The sequence below is a fragment of the Dipodomys spectabilis genome, unplaced genomic scaffold, assembly GCF_019054845.1.
Source record: "Dipodomys spectabilis isolate Male_0828 unplaced genomic scaffold, ASM1905484v1 ptg000178l, whole genome shotgun sequence".
Lineage (NCBI taxonomy): Eukaryota > Metazoa > Chordata > Mammalia > Rodentia > Heteromyidae > Dipodomys > Dipodomys spectabilis.
The window spans coordinates 5,145,041-5,168,905 of NW_024870855.1; positions in this window are offsets into that span (position 1 = coordinate 5,145,041).

The following is a 23,865-nucleotide window of genomic DNA, read 5'->3' on the forward strand; positions in this document are numbered from 1 at the left end:
ATGGCAGCAGATCTATTTTTAGGCCAATAGAATCTCTTTGGTTGGGCATTTAGAATGAGTAGCAGAAATGTGTTGAAAAGTAATTTATACCTGCATCTCAAAGAGTTCAGCTTGGGGCAGATGGGAACCAGTGCCACCAAAAAAGCCAGGCCAGCCAGCAAGTAAGGAAAACAAAACAAAAGCTACTTGGAAATATTGGCTATCCTTGTAACAAAAATATTATTAGTAAGCAAAACTGGGGCGAGTCGATCTTCAGGAAATTTCTTCTGTGCTAAAAATATTATTTATAAATCAGTTATTGAGAATTTAGGATTCATTATCCAAGGTGATATTTTTTAATAACAGTACTGGGGTTTAAACCCAGGACCTTGTACCTCTAAGTTATTTCTCTACCATTTGAACCATGTTTTCAGCCCTGCTTTTCTGCTGGTTATTTCGTAGATGGGGTCTGGTGAACTTTCCTGCCCAAGGTGGCTTGGAACCAAAATCCTCTAGACCTGAGCCTCCCAAATAAGTAGAATTACAGGTATTAGCCACCTACGAGTGTTTTTATTTCTCTATTTTCCCTCCCTTTTTAAAAATCAGCTGTTAATAAGAGATAGACTAATTAGCAAAGATTTACTTTAATAAAAGGCAACCAATTGGACTAAAAGACTAAAGTCAAGATCCTAGATGCAAGAGTGCCAAGAGAAGAAGAAGAGAAAAGAGAAAAGGAGGAGGAATGGATGAAAAGAAGGAGAGGAAAGGTAAGGAGAAAGAGGAGAAGAAAGAGAAAGAGAGGAGGAGAAGGAAAGTTCTTTTTCTTATCTGAGTGTAAACTGTTGAAATTAAAACAAGTTAGAATCATCTCAGCCTCCACTGCCACTCCCCAGAGCAGTTAGGAGTTACTCCAACACCTATAGTACCAACACTGCCTGTGGTACCCTGTTCCCCAGGTCTGCTCTTCCTGCCTGTTACAGTAACTTTTGCCCTGTCTCCTCCTGGGCATGGTCTTTATGTCTCCCAAAGAGAGACAGAGAACCCCTGGGCACAGGGCATTTTACAACCAGAAGATGTCACTTCCTCCTTGTTGTATTTTATATTGTATTTAGCATTTCAGTTCCACACCAACCCTTGGGATTGTTGTTACCTGCAAAAAACAACACCATAAATGATTTTAACACCACAGACGTGGGGTGCAAAATCTTAACGAAAAATATTAACATGAAAAGGAATGGCTGTACATGACTTACATTGTTGGCCTTGTAATTTTGTCATGCCAAGAAGAAAGGAGATAATTGAACTGAAGTATCTAGGGTGTGAAGATTCCCCTTCACGGTTAAGAGACGTGGATTTGTTTGATTCCACAGCATCACTTTTAACCAGAATAATTAATGACATTTTAGGAATAAAATCAACTGAAAGGGGAAAAAGTTAAGGGAGGAAGTATTTTTAGTCATTGGCACTCTGCCAGGAAATATACCACTGTGGACATGAAGTCTCTGCCTGCGTGGATTTGGGCCAATTGTGACTGCCACCTACCCACCTGCCAAGCATCGTGATGTAGTTCGTTAATGACTGTGAAAGACTGGAAACTCACAGACTATCTGCCTTCCACTACTGCCATATTCAAGGTCACTTGACAACAGATTTCCAATCAGATGTTTGAAAAGTCCAATTAAACGTTAAATATCACATTCACCTCCGATATTAAAATGTATAGCTCCAGTTCGACAGTGCACACTGCAAAGTGTTTCTGAGGGTTGATTTGTATTAACCAGGGATGAGGCTGTCATCAAGGTGATTAAGTAGAAATCATGCCTCTGTTAAGAAGATCATTTTAATTCTAGGTCTGGGGAAATATGGCCATTTCATTTCCATTTTTCCACATCAAAAAAAAAAAGGAAGAAATAGAAAAATCATAGGATACTTAAGGAAAATCTGGTCTTCTATGGGAAGACAGAAAATCTGATCTGGTTTACAAGGTAACAGAATGAAAAACTTGAGGAAGAGAGAGACAGAGACAGAGACAGAGAGACAGAGACAGAGACAGAGAGACAGAGACAGAGAGAGAGGGAGAGAGAGAGATAGAGAGAGAGAAAGGGAGAGAAAGAGAGAGAGAGTTTACCAAGATCTACCAGAGATGTGTTTTAAAAGCTAAATTTCCACAGGAAGGAAGCCGCAATTTCAAAAAAAAAAAGGCTTGAAAGTGAAGGATCCAATCCAAGCTCTATTATGGAGCCGAAGCTATTGTGATGGTAATGACATGCTGTGTGGGAAGGGGTGGTTTTACTTGGAATGGAGAGAGAAAGAAATTTCCATGATTGATGTACTAGATGAGGGTCAAACCACAAAATCATTGCCTTGCTGAATGTCCAACTCAGGGAAATTGGGTTGCTTATTTTTCTAAGATTTCCAAGCTGTGTGTGTGTGTGTATGTGTGCGCGCGCGAGCGCACGCATGTATGCATTCATGCACACGCACGCACACACGTGTTTATGGGACACCTTCGTGAATAGATCACATTTTCTTTGGGGAAGGGGTGTTGTAATGAAGATTGGAATAGCTTTCTACCACATTTACGACAAGTCACTAATCTGAGTCAGAAATATCCACCTTACCAGCACAGTGTAAGGCCACCCAGGAGGCCTATCCCAGAGCTGCAGTAAATTCCCTACATTTTAGCAACAGGCTGTTGAAGGTAGCTAATAGGGGATTATATGTCGACCATCCAAGTGTTTCATAATTTGGCTTGAGATCCAAAAGAAATAAATTCAAGGCCCCATTATGTTCAGAGGGTTTATAAGACATTATGAGAGCCATCAAGAGGATTAAATACCTTTTTAATATCTCATATTCATTTTAACCTTTCAGAGGAAATTAAAGTGTATGGACACATTTGTGGGCAGAGCTGTAGCAGTAGCCTGTACTTCTTAAGGCTGATCCTGGATGCTAAGACAGCCAGAAGTTTAATAAAGAAGATTCCAGTGGTTTAAATTTCTTTTTTTTATTTAAATTTTTATTATTATCTTTAAAGCAGTTGTACAGAGGAGCTGTACAAAGCAGTTTATGTCATCTTGATTGATGTCACCATCCTTCCCCTACCCAGCCACTACTTCCTTCTTTTCTTAATTTTGTGGGATATACATTGGATTCTCGTCTGCATTTTCTCCGCTTCTCCTCTTCCTTCATCTGTCTTTTTGTGCCAGTGGTTTTTCAAAGCACCATTGCCCCCAGTGCTGCTGCCCTTGAAGAATAGAGAGAAATGCACTTCCAAGTTTCTGTGCCCTTGATAGTTAAGTTTTACCAGGGATTCTAAAGTCCTCGTAGAACGAAAGATCCTTCAAATGAAAAACCACCACTACACTTACTGTTCTGAGGAGAACAACTAGAGCTCCAGTTATAAAAGAAAATGTACAAAAAACAAAATGGCTGGTCTCCTCAAAAGAGGGACTTACAATTTGACCCAAGACACTTTCAAATTTCCTCCAAATCCTTAGAAGTCCACAGATTTCGTTATCAGTTCCGAAGGAAGAGCCCCTTCCAGAAGACACTGATGGTTATTTTTTTTTTTTTGAACACTGTAACGATTCCCTCCCCCACGAATAATTTAAAACAGACACCAATAGAATGGATTATAATGGAATAACAAAGAAAGAAGTCTGAAAACCTAATATGTCTTTAATTGATTTTAATTTCTTCAGAGGCCTGAGAAAAGTCAGCAGAGAGTTTACTGTTTTGTATTTATTAAAACAAAGCAATCATCTTGAACTTTTCAATTTTCCCTTAATATATTTTAAATTTTCAAATCTTGAAACATGGTTACTAGCTCAGATCATCTTTCTCAACAGGAGAACAAGAGTTCCTCATATGAACCACAGAATACAGAAGAGGTGCGGAAGGACAGTTTTCTCAAATTCTGTGAGAAGCTGTATACAGTAGTACTATTCTCATCATTCTGTATAGTGCAGGGCTTAAAGTTTTGTGCTTATTTTTCTCCTGGTGTTGTATTTTATTTGACTTGGAAAGGAATTAAACTATAACTCACTTTCTCCTCTTGCTCTCACAAGGCATTTTATTTTTTGTGTGGCTTTGTCTCATATTATTGGTTTTGTGACAGGCTCTCACTGTGTAGCCTAAGAAAGCCTTAAAATTACTAGGCCTCTTGTAATGTCTGCCTCAGTCTCTCAAGGGTTGGCATCACAGGTGAGCATCTCAAGCTCAGTCCCCCAACATTATTTTAAATACAATATGGCATCTGGATCCATTGAAAGCCCAATGTTATTGAATATGCATACTTCTCTCTCTCTCTCTCTTATTTTAAAATTCTCAAACTCTACACATGAAACTAAATATCTAAACAGGAGAATGGCAAGTTGCAGAGGCTTTAATAATTGAACTCTCATCTCGTCCATGGCCAGCAACTTCCATTAGCTCTCCTCTTCCATCTCTAAACAATTGAAAACATGAATGCTCTTCCATAAGGTCAAGTTCTTTCACGTGATCTCATGTAAGGTTTGAACAGTGTATAGATTCATGCCAATGACCTAGAGAAATCAAACCCAAGCAATAAGCTTTGTCAGCTTATGAGACACTTTCTTATAATCAAGCAAACTGTAAGAACAAGCGGCTCACAAGTCACGGATTTCATGAAGCTATAGAATTAAATCAGCCCTAGCACCGATAATTCACTGGTATCCACATTTCTAAAACATTACTAGTCAGGTAACACACACACACACATACACACACAAATCTTTGGTGTTACTGACAGATTCTATTCCTATGGGACTTAGCTTAGTTGATGAATGTTCCTTTTTGAGAAATGGAATTCTTTTGGTGAAATAAAACCTAAAGAAACTATAATTTTTGATATATTTTGAAAAGATTTTAATCCTTAAACTGTAGATCTAATAAAACAAATACTGAACAAGAAAAAAATGATGGAGTCAAAATTTGAAGGGGGTAGAAATGTATGTAGATGATGAAATTTAAATTAGAGAAATAATATTTTTTATTGCCTGCCTCCTCTATTTTTGGTTATCTTTAAGTAGTTGTACTAAGGAGATGCCATTTAACAAAGCTGTTTATGAATGCAATGCATTTTGATCTCTGTTACCCCTTTCATCCTTCTCACCCATCCTTCCCAATCTCACCCCTTCCCTCAGTTCTCTTAATTGTACAGAATATGCACTAGATTTTATGAGTGCCTTCTCCCCATTTCTCTCTTCATTTGTCTACTCTTCCCTGAGTCCTACCCTCCCTTTTCAAGTATAGAGGAACATTTTTTTTGTTCCTATTGTGACTGTTGGGAGATGGACAAACATGTTTCGTATATAGTTTGATTTGGGTATTTTGCAAAAGAGAGTATTTTGAGAAAACTTCTAACTTGCATGGTTTTCTTAGAAATGATGCAGTACTGTAGGCAAGATAAAGCAAAGCTACAGACAAAGGTTATGAATTACACTTTTAAAAAAAATCCAGGAAGTTATTCCAAGTAAGTGTGGAGTCCTCCTTGGAAAATTAACCTCCAGAGTGATTTCTGTAAAGAATCAACCAGAAAATGCAGAGAAGCCTTGTCCCCATTCACATGTTGACTGTGTTGGACAGACATAACAGGTTTCCAACACAATACATTTCACTTTGTTATCATAGAAACAAAAATTTCAAAAAGCTTAGAAGACTGATTTCACTTGCATTTATGCAAACTGGATTCTTCACGAGGTTATTAACCTTTGTTTGCTATTAAATAATAGTGGCAAGGAATCAATAAGGTGCATTTTTCCAAGTGAAGTACTCTAATTATAAAGACAGAACTTGTACCATACCATGAAAACAAGAGAAAAACCCACCAAGTATCTATAGTACCAGGATCTGAATTCATGAAAATCTGTTAGTAGTCTTGCATCATATTAAAGAATGAAATAGCTGGGCTGGGAAGGTGGCTCCATGGTAGAGTACTTGCCTTGCATGCATGAGGCCCTGGGTTCAATTTCTTAGTACTATGTTAGTAGAAAAAGCTGAAAGTGGCACTGTGGCTCAAGCGGTTGAGTGCTAGCATTGAGTTGAAGAGCTGAGAGACAGCACCCAGGCCCAGAGTTCAGGCCCCACGACTGACAAAAAAAAAAAAAGAATAAACTAGCTGCTAAATTCCACTCAGGCATCCAAGAGATGTGTGTATAATTGGCCTTTCTATTCTAGCTTACACTACAGAAGTAAGAAGACAGAACTATGGCTGGGGGAAAGCAGCTAGAGAAAGTCTGGAATGACAGGACCTCCTAAGACTCAATGTCAGTAAAGCTATTTTGTTGGTGGTGGTGGTGTTTTGTGACTAAGGCATTAGCCAGGCTAAGGAAAAGCTGTGATGACTTCATGTCATTGTCCTTGGGAGGTCAAAAGAGCAAAGGTCTAAAGACTGAAACAAGTTTAAATAGGGGGTAGGACCGTAATGAGGATGAGAAAGAGAAGGGATAGATACAGTTGAATGTGAAATGAATCTGTTGGGGAGGAAGCAGATAGAATGGAAGAGAATAATCCAGAAACACTGGACACATAAATGGGCACGTTAAATTGCAACCTCCTTGGACAACCAGTTGAAACTTAGAAAATTAAAAAAAAAAAAAGCTAACAATAACAAAAACAAAAAAGAAAGTTTTGAAAGAAGGGGCACCACTCAGGAAACAGAATAAGTAAGAGGATGATCATATTCTTACACTCTTTTTTTTAACATCTAAAGTGCAAAGTTGAAATTTTAACCGTACATGAATTTAAAAAATAGTATTAGTAGCTTACTTTATACCTCATTTTGTTCTAAAGTCATTTTTAGTTGCAATTCATAAGTAGTTAGCAATCCATTCTCAATTTCAGAAAATGTAAGGAAATATTTTGAAGGCATTGGTGTTAGGAGGAACAGAAAAATCAATCTTCTGAATTAATAACTGATTATATGAGATGCAGGTGTCATAGCTTCACCTAAATGGTATGTACCTCACTAGTTTCTGCAATTTGCCATGCAGATTCATATTTAGAATTAATTAAAATGGATTTATCTCAGAAAGAGATACAGAGTTAAGAGTCAGATAGACTAAAAGAGATCTTGAAGACTATGAAAAAATAAATTAGAAAGTGCACCCACTGAAATCATATGATATATTACTATGTTCAGACCACTTTGCAGGGACTTATGATTTAAAAAGCACACAGGTGTTCAGTGGAAAGCAGTTAATTCAGTGTCAATGCAGACATTGTTACCTATCACTCCAAGATACAAGTTACTCAGCTATATGTCAGTAGGATACAACAGAAGCACATACTAATTATTTGTTGTTTGCTTTTTACTTCCAGTTTATTAGAGTCATCAAATTAATGAAATGGATGCAAACTTGAAATGTGACAAAACGATAGCAAATGTTGAACAAACATTCAGAAAAAGCAATCATCAATTTTGATCATTTAGATTGTATCATACTAGGACACATGTATAATGTTAAGTTATTTACTAATCAAACTCCCAGAGACAAGAGATACACCATCCATGGTGTTAGATCTAGGTTACAAATATATATATGTAAACATATGCAGTCATATGCACACATAAAAAGCATAATAACTGAAATAGGTGTACAAAGGGTGGAATCCAATGGTGAAACTCTTCTGAACAATTAACCTACAGTTTAGCACAGTGAAAATCAAGAAGTTGGAATCTGTGTTGTGTGTGCATGTGTGTGTGCGTGTGTGTGTGCGTGTGTGTGTGTGTGTGTGTGTGTGTGTGTGTGTGTGTGTGTAATTGAGGGGTTGAGACATGGACACATTGTTTTATTTTGATTTTCTTCTTTTATTCATTTTTTTAAAAAACTGCTTTCAGGTTCCAAACAAATATCCTTTCCATTTGGAAGTGAACATTTGCATCCTTCGAACAGTTCTTGAGGGTTTGCTCCATCCATTTGAGAATGAAATAAGGTCTTGCACTTGATTTGGCTTTCTCATCTTGAGTTAAAGTAATCTCTGTGGCTTGTCCTTTGCTAGGAACTTACTGATCACTGGTATTTCTCATTGTCAAACCCAGTCAGGGAATTTTTGGAAGCTGAAGCTTGGATCCTGCCTCAATATATATACAATAGCCCTACAGAATCTGTTTGAAGAAAACATACCAGGAAGTAATGATCTCAGATTATTTTCAATTTTTCCTCCTTAGACAAGTGGCAAAGAGTTTGGCAGTCTAGAATAGTTTATGTTTAATAGTCTGCTATAACAAGATGATGCATACTTAATTAGTACATAAATGCCTTGAGTAAACAAGGATTATGTATTCATTTTTTTTATTGTTGTTGTTGTTGTTTAATACGTTTTTTATTGTAAAAAGACTGTACAAAGGAGCCACAGTTACATGAGCAAGGTAATGAGTACATTTCCTATCAAGCAATATTACCTCCTTCTTTTTCTCCCTACCATCTCTTCCCTCCCACCTCCAAAACTACACTCTCTCAACCCCAACTAAGTTGTAAATTCTTATTTCAACATAGGGTCTTTCAAAGCTCATTGTTACAATGGGTCAACCTGTATCCCTATTTAAGCATTTTGTTTTTTTTTTCCTTTTCCCTCCCCAAATTAGAAGAGTATATATACAACATGCAGGACTCCAAGCTCAAATAGAGTGAAAACAGGGGTTATCCCGTGATGGAGGAACATACAAAGAAACAAAAAAAAAAAAAAATCACATGGTACATTCTAAACATGTTAGAAACAATAGCAAGAAAAAAAAACACTGTGTCCCTATCTTGGGATTCATTTTGCTTAAAATAAACTTATCTGGTCATATATATGTATTCATTCTTCACAATTCCTAAGTCTTTGTTTTTCCTCCTAGTCTTAAAAATCATAGAAGAGCCTCAAGGAGCTTTGAATGATTGTATTTATGTTTGAATATTTACTATGTTAGAAATTAATAACCTTCTTAGCATAATAGTAATCAATATATTATTCCCTAACATATATAACACATTTTTTGATGAAGAATTTACATTTTTCTAAGACAAAACAAAAATAAATATGAGAAACACAATTGGTGAATTGTTGTCTGTCTTTGCTGCTCACCTTCTTACCTGTTTCAGCAAATAACTGGATTTCCTCTCTGCTTCTGCATTCTGTCTTTGCACTGCAACTTCACATGAGAGATGAAAAGTGAAAAAGTCAAATAGCCTCGTGCAATGAAAGCAGACTTCACTTCTGAGCATGCGTCAAAAGAGCATCGGAAACCCCTTGGTATTTGGGGACAATATTTTAGTCTAGAAATATTTTAAATTATTTTATGGTTACATTATTTAGACAATTTTGAGACTATTTCATGTAATCTTGAAGACAAAGTGTTTGTGGGAAATTATATCTCCAATATAATTAATATTTTATTTTTTATTTATATAGTATATCATAATATAAAATATGTAAAGTATGCATTCTTATATTACATGTAATATGCATAAATATATACTAATTTTATGTTATTTCATATTAAATATATTACATATCAACATAGACCATATATGTAAAATACATTATGTATGGTATTATACATTGCATGTTTCATATTCTAAAAATAAAATACAAAAACCATGAGTGTCTTCATAAATTATAAATATAAATAACATTGGCTTGTTGACTGATCAGTTTATTTTTATGGTCCTTGGACTAGTTACAGTTTTTACATTTTTAGGGGGTTGTGAAAAATATACACAGAGACACACATGCACACACAAAAATAAAGACTACGTAGCCGTGACTGTTGCAGTCCAAAAAGCCTAAAATATTTGTTACTTGGCTTCTTACAGAAAGAAAAAAACCTTGCTGACACTTGAATAAACAAACTGCTAATTGTACCATTTATATTTGCTATAAACGTATATGTTTTGTTCTGCTTAACAAATATAAACAAAAACAGTTTATTTAAAAATTCCAAGCAGGAAGATGAATTTGTAGCATTTTATAAAGCGTTTGGCTTTATGCCTTGCTAAGTAGACTTTTAGCCACCTTTAATTTATCCTTAAATTCTGTTTATTCTAAATATTGATATTGTACTTGATTTTAGTTTCTTGAAATATAAATTACTAAACTGTGTATTTCAGTACAGTTCAAGAGTATTTATATTTAAATAGGCTAATTTGATGCATTCATATTTGTTTGTACATTATATTTCTTCACCTGGTATATCACAGTTTTCCTTTGAATTTATTTTCTAACTTTGACCTTCTATCATATATCCTTGGACTTTTTAAAACCTCTACCAATTTGTGAAGCCCACTGATGGCCCAATAAGATTCAACAATATTTGAAACAATAATGTGAAGAATGAAACTAGTCATTCAAGATCACTACATGAATAAAAACATGAATGTTACCATCTATACTGTGTCACTACCTAAACATTTTAATGCAGATCAGTGTATTGTATAAGTCTTAAGACTTATATGTCTCTTCAAAAAGCAACTACAAAACACTCTAGACATGAAGCTATGTTTAAATATCCCTCCCCCACAGTATAACCCCTGCTTTCACTGTATTTGATGTCGGTATAATTTGTGGAGGAGAAGGGGAAAAATAAATCTTTTAAATAGGGATACAGGTGGACCCATTGCAACAATGAGATGTACAAGTCGTTATGTTGAAAATGAACTTTACAACTTTCGTGTGGGGGTGGGGGGGAGCGGGGAGGATTGGGTGGGGGGACAGAGGGAGGATGGAAAGGATGGGAAGGGGAAACAAAGGAGGAGGCTACAATGCTTGATAAGAAATGTAGTCATTATCTTGCCCATGTAATTGGAACTCCTCTGTACAGTATTTTCACAATAATAAATGAATAAATAAATACTAAGTCATGGATTTTGCCGTAATGTCAGCCCAAAGGATGAGAGGACAAAGTATGCCATTTATATCCTTTGTCACTTGCTTGAAACATGTATCATTGTTTCTCAAGCAGCTTACTGTCTGTATCAATCCATCTGATCCTTCAGTGGAACGGAGGAAGTCGTACTTGAGTGGTCGCACTCACATTCTTGCTCATTGCAGTGGGCTGCCATGACCCCAGCATGGGTGGAAATTGGGGGACTTGGCTGCCCATCAGAAGAAACATGGGAGATCCTGGTGCCTGTGTGGCCCACACAGCTGGCCAGAGGTCCAGATAGCCCTGTCCATTATGCTGGCTGGCAGTCTTCAAAGACTGTAGAGCTACCCTGATTTCAAGAGACTGTCGAGGTTGATGGGAAAGAACACAGGATCCAGACTCTGCCAATAATTAGCAATGAGACTTCTCTGAGCCTTATTTTTCTCTCTATATAAAGTGGCCTAATAAGAGTTATCTCCCCTCGGCTACTGTGGAGATTGAATTAGTACATAAAAAATTACTTTGTGTCCCTAGCATACTAAACGTTCAAGTTAGTTCTATCATCATATTAATCATATCATTGAATTTACTGTTTTATACTTTTATTTTTCCTGTATCTCCACTTCCCTCTCCTCCTATTGCCTATGCCCCCTTCCCAATATTCTCATTTACTTAATTTTGACATTTTCTTTGTAAAGTTACTTTATATGTTGTCATTTTATTGTTTTTATTATCTTTAAGTTATTATCTCTAAGTAGTTGTACAAAGGAGTTTCAATTATATACATATATACATATCATATGAATATGTTATGGTTGTATTCACCTACCCCCCCTTCAACTTCACCTCCATGACACATAAATGAATGGAAGAAAAGGAGAAAGGAAAGAAGAAAAGGAGAATGTTGTGAATGGAATTATTCAGTCAAACACCTTTACATTGTGCTTACTTATGGTGACATCACCTGCTCTCTAGTTTTGTTCTCCAATCTCTCTCACCCAAACACATCCAGAAGCAGTTTTATTTGAGTGAGAGCACCGCTTCCAGGACATTGCTCCTGTCTCTGGCTACCATGCCCTGTCTTCACTTGTATCCCTGAGGGACACTTTCTGAATTCACAGTCATTCCTCCATCTCCAAACGACTGGATACACTTTCCCTCTCTCAGGCAATGGGCACCCATCAGGGCTGACCCATAAGATGGACCAAAGACAATACCTTTGTCTCTCCATCTTGAGCAAGCTGTCACTCTTGGGAATTGAATCCTCTCCCTCCTCTGCTTGTCCCTTGTGACTCTCATAGGTGGGGACTGAATGCTGCGGGTTCAAGTACACGTTGTTAGTCAAGGTTAATTATATTCGGAAATTATACTTTTATGCCTTGTTCCCCTCCATACACCCAAAGGAATCAAGGACTCTGGTTAAGTATTACTACTAAGCTTTGGAAAGAAAGCAAATTATTTCTCCAAATTAGAGATGAATATAATTCTTTCCCTTTCCTTTCGTGAGTCACTTGAAATAATGAGCATGAAATTCACTAAGGATGACCTGGTTGATAACACTGATGTAGACTAGGTGAAACCCGTGCAAAGAAATGCTGAGAAGGCCAGGTCAGGGTGGACTCAAGGTCAGGAGCCTGTCAACCACAGTTTGGTTGGCAATTAGGTTCACACTAGATACACAGTGATGTGCAGTAGAACCCAAAGGATCAAGAACTGCTTCTCCATGTGACTTTTCTCTTGGTATATGACTTTAAGCAAGGAATTGATCTTTGTGTTTTCTCTATCTTACCTAAAATGAGGAAGACATTGAAAGACATAGCAAAAAAAAAAGAAAACCAAAACAGAAAAACAGTTCTTCTGTGACTGGACCCTTCTAAACTTCATCTCACAATGTGGTTGTGAAACAGACTGTCATTCTTTAAAGAAACTTTCCTGGGCACCTCTGCTCTCCTTCCCTCAATTTCCAAACTGTAGCAGCTTTCACTCTAAGAATAGCACATGGAAATGAGCTATAGATTCCTACATTTCAATAGGGAAATTCTTTGAGTGCCTGTATTTGTCTGCAGGGCTGGATATTTAGTCCCTTCACTGTAATGCACTAATTCATCCACTCCATTCCAGTGGGAGAGTGAGTATCCATTTTGTGAAACAATGAGTCTCAAGATACATCAATACAACTGAGCTGTGCTTCCTATTGCAAGGCCCTGTTCATTTTCCTTGTACAGATATGCATGAACAATTGTCCCTGGAAAAATCAAGCTAAACCACAGTGTCCCTAAAAATAGACATAGGGATATTTCTTCTAATTGCATTGAATCCAAGACTAGCAATTCTCCTAATAGATGATAAATCAACGTAGTATTTAGTCCTTGGGAAAGGCTCTCAGTTTGGTTCCTCTCTCAAATTGTTCTTGGGAGATAATAAGCAAGGATACCTGAAGGCTGTAGAAGAACTCCAAAGCGTAGTATCACTCTTTTTCCTCCAGTAACTGCCATTTGCTAACTTCCCAATTAATTCTTCACACCGCCCTCCTCCCACCTACACACCCTTGCATACGATCTGTCTTAGTCATTTGTCACTATCTACTAGAAGCAGCATAGTAGCACCTTGATTAGTATTCACAGTCATTATTTCACAGATCCTTAGTGGAATGTACTTATTTTCTGCCAGCATTTCTTCAGGTTGCTTAAGGTCAAGCCTACTTCAGTCCCAGAGGAGATGCTCAATAAACCCCTCATCCGAAGATATGAAAATGTTTCCCCATTTCCTCTAGGTGTGGATTAATTCCTCCAATGGAATTCTGTGGAGAGGGGCAGCAAAGAAGGGCACAAAATGAGTGGGTGGGTAGAAATCCTGGAAGAAAATAGGAACCTCTGATCAGCAGCATGTGGAGGCCCTGCTGCAAAAGAAGTGGAAGAAACTAACTAATCCATGGGTTCTGTGTTCTAGACTTCAACATAGATAGCAGGAACATGCTCCACAAGGAATGTGAACATATACACGAAGCCACTTACATGACTTTTATGAAGCAACAATGGAACTACTGCAGCCAGGAGGTCCATAGAAATCCTCCAGGCTGGCAGAAAACATTTTAATCACAGGGATCCTACCTTCCTCTGACTTCCTGCCCTCCATATCTGTCTCAGTGTATGGAAATGGTAAACCAGCACATGTTACTAAGTAGTAAACCAGAGTAAGCCCATTGATCACTTGTTATAATTTTATTTAATAGTTCACCGGAATGCTATTTTTCTAGAGGGGAGAACTGTCAGGAATCCAATGTATATCCAACAAAATTAAGAAGAGTTAGGGAAGGAATGGGGAGGGAAGGGATGGGAGAGGGATGTTGAAAGAGGTGACATTGATCAAGATATATTGTATGCATAAACTGCTTTGTTACATGACAACTGCTTTGTATAATCACTTAAAGATAATAAAAGGATAAATAAAATAAGAATTTACTTACCCTTGGTCTATCTCCAGTCTCTAATTATGGTAACTAAGGATATAGTTTAAACTCCTTTCATTAAGAACTCTGCTAAAGGGGCTGGGAAGGTGGCTCAGTGGTAGAGCACTTGCCTTGCATGCATGAGGCCCTGGGTTTGATTCCTCAGAACCACATAAGCAGAAAAAGCAGGAAGTGGTGCTGTGGCTTAAATGGTAGAACACTCACCTTGAGCTGAAGAGCTGAGGGACAGCGCCCAGGCCCAGAGTTCAGACCCCATGACTGACCAAAAAAAAAGAAAAAAAAAAAAAAGAATTGAACAAAAACCTCTGCTAAATAACTTATCATTCACATTGTGCAAAAGATATTTCCCAACGTAGGTCATTTGAAATAGATGGTCTCTTCCATTCTAATTTTGATGACTTTGTAATAGAAGCACAATAATAAATAGATTTCATCTATAACTACCAAAGAATAGATTTAAAAGAATGTCACACTTTGTAAGTTTTATCACCATGCTTACCCCCAAACGATTTGAATAGAAATAATCTCTCCAGCCATAAAATGTATCAAATACTGCTATATAGTCATTATTGGTATCCATAGCAGATGGTAAAACCTACAGATGTTCAAGTCTCTGTGTAAATGGCATAGGATTCACATACCCTACACATACCTTCTCATCTATTGGGGGCGTACCTCAAGCCCAGCTTTCTGTGGTTTCATTGGAAATAGAAGCTCACATACTTTTCTGTTTAGGTTGGCTTTGAGCTGCAGTCCTCTGGATCTCAGCCTAGTAAGTGGCTAAGATTATAGGCATGTGCTAAAAGTGTCCAGCCTTTTAAAACTATTTTAACCTACAATTGGCTGAGTATACAGATGCAGAATCTGTGGATAAGGAGGGGGTCTCAGTAATTTGTGTGGCTCAGATCAATGTCTGTCTTGTCAGATCATCTACGATGACATCTTGTCTTCACTTCCATCCCCATTCGGAGCCTAGCCTCTGGGTAATGCAATTCCAGTTGATCAGACAGCTCTTGGTTGCCTTGCATGAAGATTACATCACAGCAGCAACACGTAAGATTTCCCAGAGTGGGACCCAGAGCTTTTTTTTCATCTTCTATTATTTGCCATCTTTTTTGTTTTTAAATCTTCATGCTAACAGTTACAACTTTAAAGACAAGTCTTTACAAAGTTCTGTTTATGTCTATTCCTCTCATTCAGTTATAAACAATTATTCTTGAATAATTTAACCTAAACACAAGAACAATTTAGAGGAAAAGAAAAAGATTAACAAGAAGATGGTAATTTATTTAGTCACACATTATCGAGAAAATATAAATCAAATTTTCTTTGCAAATCAACTCTAAAGGCCAGAGAAATAAAAGGCTGCCCAAAATATGTTCCTGTAGAGTGTTTTGGAGACATGTGTCATTTAAAAATGATTCTATTGTTTTCCCATTACTGTAACAATTACTCTTTACCTTTATGGCCAGAAATTCATATATGTTAATTAAATACATATTCAATTTCACTTTTCACTAAAGTTTGATTTTAAGTTACCACCTACACATTTTTGAGAGTCTGGAAAGTATAGAAAACAGAATATACAAAGAATCGTAGGGTCGGAGGCGTGGCTCCGATGGTAGAGCTCTAGCCAACAAGCAAAAGGGTCAGGTATGGAATTCAAGTCTTAGTCTCAGGCCTAAAAACAGAAGAAGAAAAAGAATAATTAATCAAAAAAGGAAGTGGGGAGAATATAGTCGTAATATTCAATGCATATCTTGTACAACTAGGAAACTGAGGAAGAAGAGTGGGTTGGGAGGGAGAGGGGAGAAAATGAAGGAGATGACACCAATCAAGACACATTGTACTTGTAAATTGACTTGTTGAATGATAACTTCTCTGCACAACTACTTAGACTAAACATATAATTAAAATAAGAAAAAAATATAATATTGATATAGGAAACGTGACCAGCATATTTCTTTGAATTTGTTGAGTTATTTAATATTAAATTTCAGATTGCTTCTATGGGTAAGAAAGAATTCTAGAAATAAAAATAATGGCATTATTAGGCAGGTGCTAGTGGCTCACACTTGCAATCCTTGCGACTTAGGAGGCTGAAATCTGAGGATTGAGGTTCAAAGCCAGCCCAGGCAGGATAGTCCACGAGACTTTTATTTCCAATGAAGCATACACACACACACACACACACACACACACAAAGCTGAAGTGAAACTGTGACTCAAGTGGTAGAGGGTTAGCCTTGAGCAAAACTGCTCAGAACAGTGACCAGGCCCTGAGCTCAAGTCCCAGGACCATCTCTCTCTCTCCAATAAATGGAATAAAAACAGAAGTATATTATGTGTGTGTGTGTATACATATATATATATATATATATATACATATATATATATACATATATATATATATATGTTGTTGGTTCTTGCTTATAATCCTAATTACTCAGGAGGCTGAGATCTGAGGATCACAATTCAAAGCCAGTCCATCAGGAAAGTCCATGACACTTCTATCACCAATTAATGATTAAAAAAGCTGGAAGTGGATGGTGGAAGGTGTGGCTTAAGTGGTGGAGCACCAATCTTGAGTCAAAAGCCAAGTAAGACTGCTGGGGCCTTGCTAGTACTGGTGCACGCGCATGCGCGCACGCGCACACACACACAGACGCACACAGAATACATATTACATGTGAGAATCAAAGTTATTGCACATGAGAATCAAGGTAGGAGAGTTCAGGATACAAGATATCACTTCATGCAATAGAGATGGTTGTGATTTTGCAAAATCTGGCTCCTTCTGTTAGTAGCCAGCATGGCACTGCAGAGAGAAAAGGAAGACCTAACCAAGCATTGGAAATGCTTCCTCTGATAGAACACTTTGAACTCCACAAATTACTTATCTAATTGATTCTAACAATCCAGCGAGAACAGAACTTATCATGCCTTTTCTAGAGACAAGAACACTACATTTTAGAGAGGTTAGATGGCTTTACCAAAGCTACAAGCCTGATGATACATGACAGGAGTAGAAGCTAGGACTTCTAACTCCTAAACTGTCACATGTAGCTATTCTCATGTGAGAATCATAATGCCAGACAGGATGGACCCCCCCCATTTATTGAGAGTCTCTGATAACCGAGACACTGCAATAACAACAGCCTTCGTACATTAATTCATTTCACAACATGAAGTAATAAACCCAAGAAGCTATACTGTATAAAAGCATTTCTGCGTTTACAAACACATAGTTCCCTTCCGCACTGTGTGACGTTATCACCTTCATGGTTCTAGGATCCAGAGCATTGAAACTGGATTGTGCAAAATGCTCAGGAACACCATGAGGAAGCATTTGATCACCCTCAGGCTTAGGAAGGAAGAAATGGATCTTGGCTAAGGGAGAAAAATCAGTAGTATTTCCTGAAATCCAAACAGATGGGAAATGTGCTCCTGATTCTAAAACAAGCCAAACAAAAGGAAACCCAAGATTTCTTTTCTCTTTTTCCAACTTAGCACTAATGGAAAGTACAGTTGGCATGTCAACTTGATTATGGATATAGCTTGCAGAGGATCCATGATTCTTGTTACTTTAATATTCTGGTTTACACAAAGCGTTTGGTAAGGAATACTATGAGGTGAGTTTTAGCAAAAGAAAAATATTACGTCTAAAAATGCTAATAGCTTTGTATATGAAGTGAAAACCTATTCTACAAAATATTCCGTAAAAAATCTCTTCATGCCCCCTCCCCGTTCCTTTGACTTTGGCCGAGATATTCATAAATAGATTTTACAAGTGGGATTAACATCTGTTGCACTCCACCTTTTTTTGTTTCAGCCCACATTTCTACAAGTCATAGGTGTAATGTCACAGTTCCTCACCTCCCTTGAACACAAGTCTCTCATTTTTTTCCCCTGGGAACTTGTTTATCGTTATACACAATGGAAAGCTGTTCAACACTCACTCATGTGCTACCACAGTCCCTCAGGGTCAATGTTCTTGGCCAATCTCATCCATCGTTTCAGGAAAATTCTTTATGGCTTCTAAAAGGACCGGATGGAAAGATTCCCAACTTCTAGTTTGAACTTCTTGCCCATCTTACTCCCTCTTCCCTGGAATCACTTTCTAAGAGAAAAACCAAAACACACAAAAATAAACTAAAAATAAAAGAAAAAAACCAGCTTGCACACAATCTTTTGGTATAACTCTTTCTTGGGTAACTAAAAGTAAGTTTTATGAGTGGCCCTACAAAGCAGATTTCTGTACCTAGATCTTACGTGTTCCCACAAAGCCCATTTGGTAAGGGCTTGGTCCTCAGCATAGTGCTATTAGGGGTGGCTGAAACTTTTACAGGTAAAAGCCACTGGGGCTCTTCAGATAATTGAGTGCAGATTCTCATAAGGGAGACCAGGATCCAGGACCTTCGCTTTGCTTTCTTGCTTTTCCTTCCCTCTTTCTTTCCTTCTTTCTTTCTTTCTTTCTTTCTTTCTTTCTTTCTTTCTTTCTTTCTTTCTTTCTTTCTTTCTTTCTTTCTTCCTTCCTTCCTTCCTTTCTTCCTTTCTTTCTTTCTTTCTTCCTTCCTTCCTTTCTTCCTTTCTTTCTTTCTTTCCTTCTTTCTTTCTTTCTTTCTTTCTTCCTTCCTTCCTTCCTTCCTTCTTCCTTCCTTCCTTCCTTCCTTCCTTCCTTTCTTTCTTTCTCTCTTTCTTTTCTTTCTTTCTTTCTTTCCTTCTTTCTTTCTTTCTTTCTTTCTTTCTTTCTTTCTTTCCTTCTTTCTTTCTTTCTTTCTTTCTTTCTTCCTTCCTTCCTTCCTTCCTTCCTTCCTTCCTTCCTTCCTTCCTTCCTTCCTTCCTTCTTCCTTCCTTCCTTCCTTCCTTCCTTCCTTCCTTCCTTCCTTCCTTCCTTCCTTCCTTCCTTCCTTTCTCTCTTTCTTTTCTTTCTTTTTCTTTGTTACTTTCTACTTCCTTCCTCTCTCCTCTGTCTTGGTCTGTTTCTCTCTGTGTGTGTATTTCTCTGTCTTTTTATTTGTTCTGGCCTTGAACTCAAGGCCAAGGTGCTATCCTTTAGCTTTGTCACTCAAGGCTGTCACACTACCTCTTGAGCTATACTTTCACTTCTTTTGGCTTTGCTACTTAACTGGAGACAAGAGTCTCTTAAATTTATCTACCCAGATTGGTTTTGAACTGTTATCTTCACATCTTAGTCTCCTGAGAGCTAGGAGCATAGCCAAATGCCATTGGTGCCAAAGCTTTCTTTTTCTTCTTTTTTTATTTTTCAGGCCATGAGGTAGATAATTTGCTTTGGCATACATTACTGCCATGATAGGCTGACTTGTACAAAGCAAAAGGGCCATGATACCCTTAAAACTGTGAGCCCCAAAGACTTTTTCCGGCTGATTGTCCCAAGTTTTTCTCACAGTAAATGGATGGAATGGAAGTGTAGGTCTAGCCATTTTCCATCTAGGATCGTGATAGATACACATAAAATATTGCAGGCTGTGACATAAGGAACAGAATAGGGGAAGAACACATTTTCTTTTCAGTTTCTGAGACATCTGTCTTTCCAGCTCTCTGACATCAGATCTCCAGAGTCTTGGGCCTTTTGCCACTAGCAGAGACCCAGTTCCTCAGAGCTTTGGACTCTTGAGTTACATAGTCAGCTCCTATGGTACTCAGGTCTGAAAATGCAGGCTATTTTGGACAATAAGCTCTCCTGGTACTCTAGCTCTCCAGTCTTGAAACTTTTCAGCCTCTTATGGGAGGCTTATGGGAGCCAAGTTTTATAATAAATCTCCATCATAGCATCTACATGAATCCTATTGGTTCTTTTTTATCTGGAGACCTTTAATGCATATGCTTCTTTTTGATTTAAATTATTGGAGAAGCAGGGTGAGTAGAGTGACCGTAGCTGCCAGTTTGTCCAAGGAAGCCCCAGTTAGTGCTGTTATGTTGGGATAATTCTCAGTAGCACTCCATTTGACTTCTCATTAATCTTGACAGTGCATTTGTGGTTACTTAGTAGATACAGAATCAGAACAACAAACTGCTAGAGTTAACATGTGTATCCATACATCACATCGGTCCATTAATGGCTGAACTTCAGTTTCCTCATGTGTAAACCAGAAAAAAATCATTATTAATGATCCCAGAGTTGTTGTAAGATGGGCATGTGGTGACTAGCAAGCTATTTAACAAGGGTCCTTAGTTCACAATTATTGCTTGATAAATGCCAGTCATTGTTTCTATCACTGCAGAAGGCTTTCCTGACTGAGAACAAAGAGAAAAAGAGTCCATCTTTCCGTTGAAAAACACTACCCTGAGGAAGTCTACCACTCCCATAGGCCACTGGCAGTATGTCACTCCTAGGGTGTCCCCCAAATGATTCCTAGCTGAGATCTCTTTCCTGAGTCAGAGGTGCAGCTCTCTGGCTCCCCTTCTAGTTCCAGTTTTAAGCATGTCACTTTGGAAACAAACGCCATCGTTGCCCACTAATTTAAAACTGAATTTTGAAAATAGCTTATCGCTAGAATTCACAGGAAGTCACACCCGTCACTCTGGGATTGCCAAGAAGGAGGGTACTGGATCTATTCCTAATCTGTCTTCTGTTCTCTTCCGAGTAGGCGTTCATGCTCATGCACCCTGCATCATGGCCGGGAAGGTTTACCTCTGGAGAGGAGGTTAGGAGGGAAAGCAATGAAATTGTAGCTGGGAGCAGATGCCAGTGTGGAGGTGGCATGACAATCCTGCAATCTCAGAGTTCCTGCCGTGAGTGAGATGGCTGTGGAAATGATGCTTTAATTGTCCTCAGCCCTGTAGCTCGGTTCATGGAGAACAGAAAAACTATTATTTAAGCAGATGGCAAGCCTGCCCATCCATAACCAGGCATTTAATGAGATAAAACAAAGCAGCCCGGGTTATAGGTGTGTGTGTCCAGACCATTTTGGAAGACATCAGTTTAATTGCACTTCTATTTTTGTGAAATCTGTTCCCAAATGCCTCACTTGCCCTCTATTAGAGCCTCCTTCTTTCCCTTGATTTTCAACTTTCCTGCCTTCTTGGTGTTTGGGTCACAGTCAGATAGGCCCTTCCTCTCCTGATTCCCAATGCTATGTTTTGTTTTGTTTTGTTTTGTTTTGTTTATTTGGAAATGTATTTAGGACAGTCTTAGGGAGCTGAAGGAATGCATCTTCTCATGCCAGAGGGACCTTGATGTGTGAATTTTTGTTCAGGTATTAGTGTACATTTGTTCTTCCATAGAACTGCAGTGGTTTTTCTCTTCTTCATAGCAGTTTTGTGAAGTATGAAAAGCATAGACTAGGAAGGAAATTCAAGTTTAGATCCAAGTTCTTGGTAGGTGCTCAGTAGTCAGTGCCTACTATTATCAGACTCTGATTTTCTTAAGCATGTTGAATTTAAGGCTAGACCTCCATTCAAAATTTATTTAGACCTTTAGTATTTATTTATTCTGGATCTGAATTTACTCTAGACCTTTATTATAATGCCCAAGACCACATTCAACCTATATCTCACAGTAAAGTTATAACTACTTTTGTTATTTTCTTCATTGTCCATTAGGATTTCTTCTGGCCTGTATAGAAGCAGTGTGGCCTTTGTTCTTTGTCTCATGTGACAGAAGTCATCACACAAATTGACCTCAATCGGTGAATGTCCTACATATTCAAATCTAGTCAATTAGGTTAAATTCTATGGAAGTCTACACAGGTATACACAGACTGGTTGCAGGTGCATTGTGTCCCATAGGGCATAGCTGATGGCTTTTAGTGCTGTAGCTTTTCAGCATTGTTCTTATGCTGAGTACTTTTTTAACATACAGCCTAGCTCTGGCAGGTGTCCCTCTGCCAATCCTTGTTAGGATGGTTCAAAGGACATGTCCAATCTAGAGAAACGTTTCACAGTCCCTTCCTGCTGTATCCGGCTTCTCCTTCTCCCGGGTTTGCATGCTCTCTTAATTAGCAAGCAGCATGTTTACAAGGTTCTTATTTATGGAAAATTTCATTTTGTAATATTGAGTATTGTAGATGAAACATTGGTCATGGATCCTAATGATTTTTGTTTTATCGTTTTTAGTGTCCCTAGTTTTGAAGTAACAACTCAGTGTGTAGCCAGAGCTGGCCTACAACTTTCCATCCTCATGGCTCTATGTTCTGAATGCTGAGATTATAGGTTTCATGCTTATCTATTTTATTAATAGCTTAAGAGCCCAAGAATTTATAGTTTCTAATTTTTTCAGTTTTATTATAAGGATGAAATTTGTATATGTCTTATCTCCCAATCCTGTTCTACACTGAATCACAGTTATTTTCTAACTATAATTTATTCCTACCACACCAAGGTTAAAGCAGAGTTCTCTGTGAAATGGGGTAACTTCTTGCCCAGAGAAAGAGAAGAACTTATAAAAAACCATACTCACTGCAAATGTTTTCAGAGACCACAGCCACATTTAAGGCAATAAGGAAGAGTAGTTAGGGACTAAACAGAAAAATGCAAGCACTACCTAACAGGATTCAAATGAAATTATTTTTAATATAAAACCTAAAACATCCTCAGGTTGAGTTTGGTCTAAGGTTTTCACATGCAACGCTGATGCATGATTCAATATAATGTTCACAATCTATATCATTATTACACACTATTTTGTTTTGTTTATAACACTTCAGCTGATTCCAATTGTCCTACTTTAATAATTCTCACTTAATTTTCATTAATCAAGAGTCATGCATTCAAAAATCAATATGATTTCTATTGAGTTTTTTCTTTTTCATATGGATTTCTTCAAATTGGCCCTAGCCTATTGAGTAGAGGTATACTAAGGACAACTTAATGGTTATAAATGTGTGTTTGAAATTTACTTGAGAGCATAAAGTACACATCTCAACACTATGAGAACACATTCATTAAATTATTACTTTCCTATTAACTATGGATTCCCTAAGCATTTAAAGAACAGGAGTCAAAGCCTATAGCAGTTCAGTGGCTTTTCTTCTGTGGAATGCAATATGATAAGATTGACACAGAAGAAGTAGATAACTGGTATTATTAAATGAGATGTTTTATGTAGGGAAGTTGAGGAAGATTGGGTAGAGGAGACCCAGACTTATTTTGCCAGAAGAAGCATATCAGGCAGGTAAGAGGGAGGAACATATCCTGCTCAACTCCAGATAATACTACAAGTCAGTATCTTAGAATACAAAATTCAGGTTAACTCTTGGTCTCTACTTCCAAGTGAAGAATAAAACCTTTTAGGACAGCAAACTGTTGTATGTTTTAAGCATTTAAAAAATTAAGTCAATGCCTATAATCCTAGCTACTCAGTAGGCCAAGATCTGAGGATCACAGTTCAAAGCCCATCCTAGACAGAAAAGTTTCTGTGAGACTCTAATCTCCAATTAACCACTCAAAAGCTGGAAGTGGCTCAAAGCCATAGAGCGTTAGCCTTGAGCAAAATTGCTTAGGGACAGCACCCAGGTCCTGAGTTCAAACCCCATGATTGACAAAAAAGGTCATCAATATACATGGTTCTCTCCCTTGGCTCT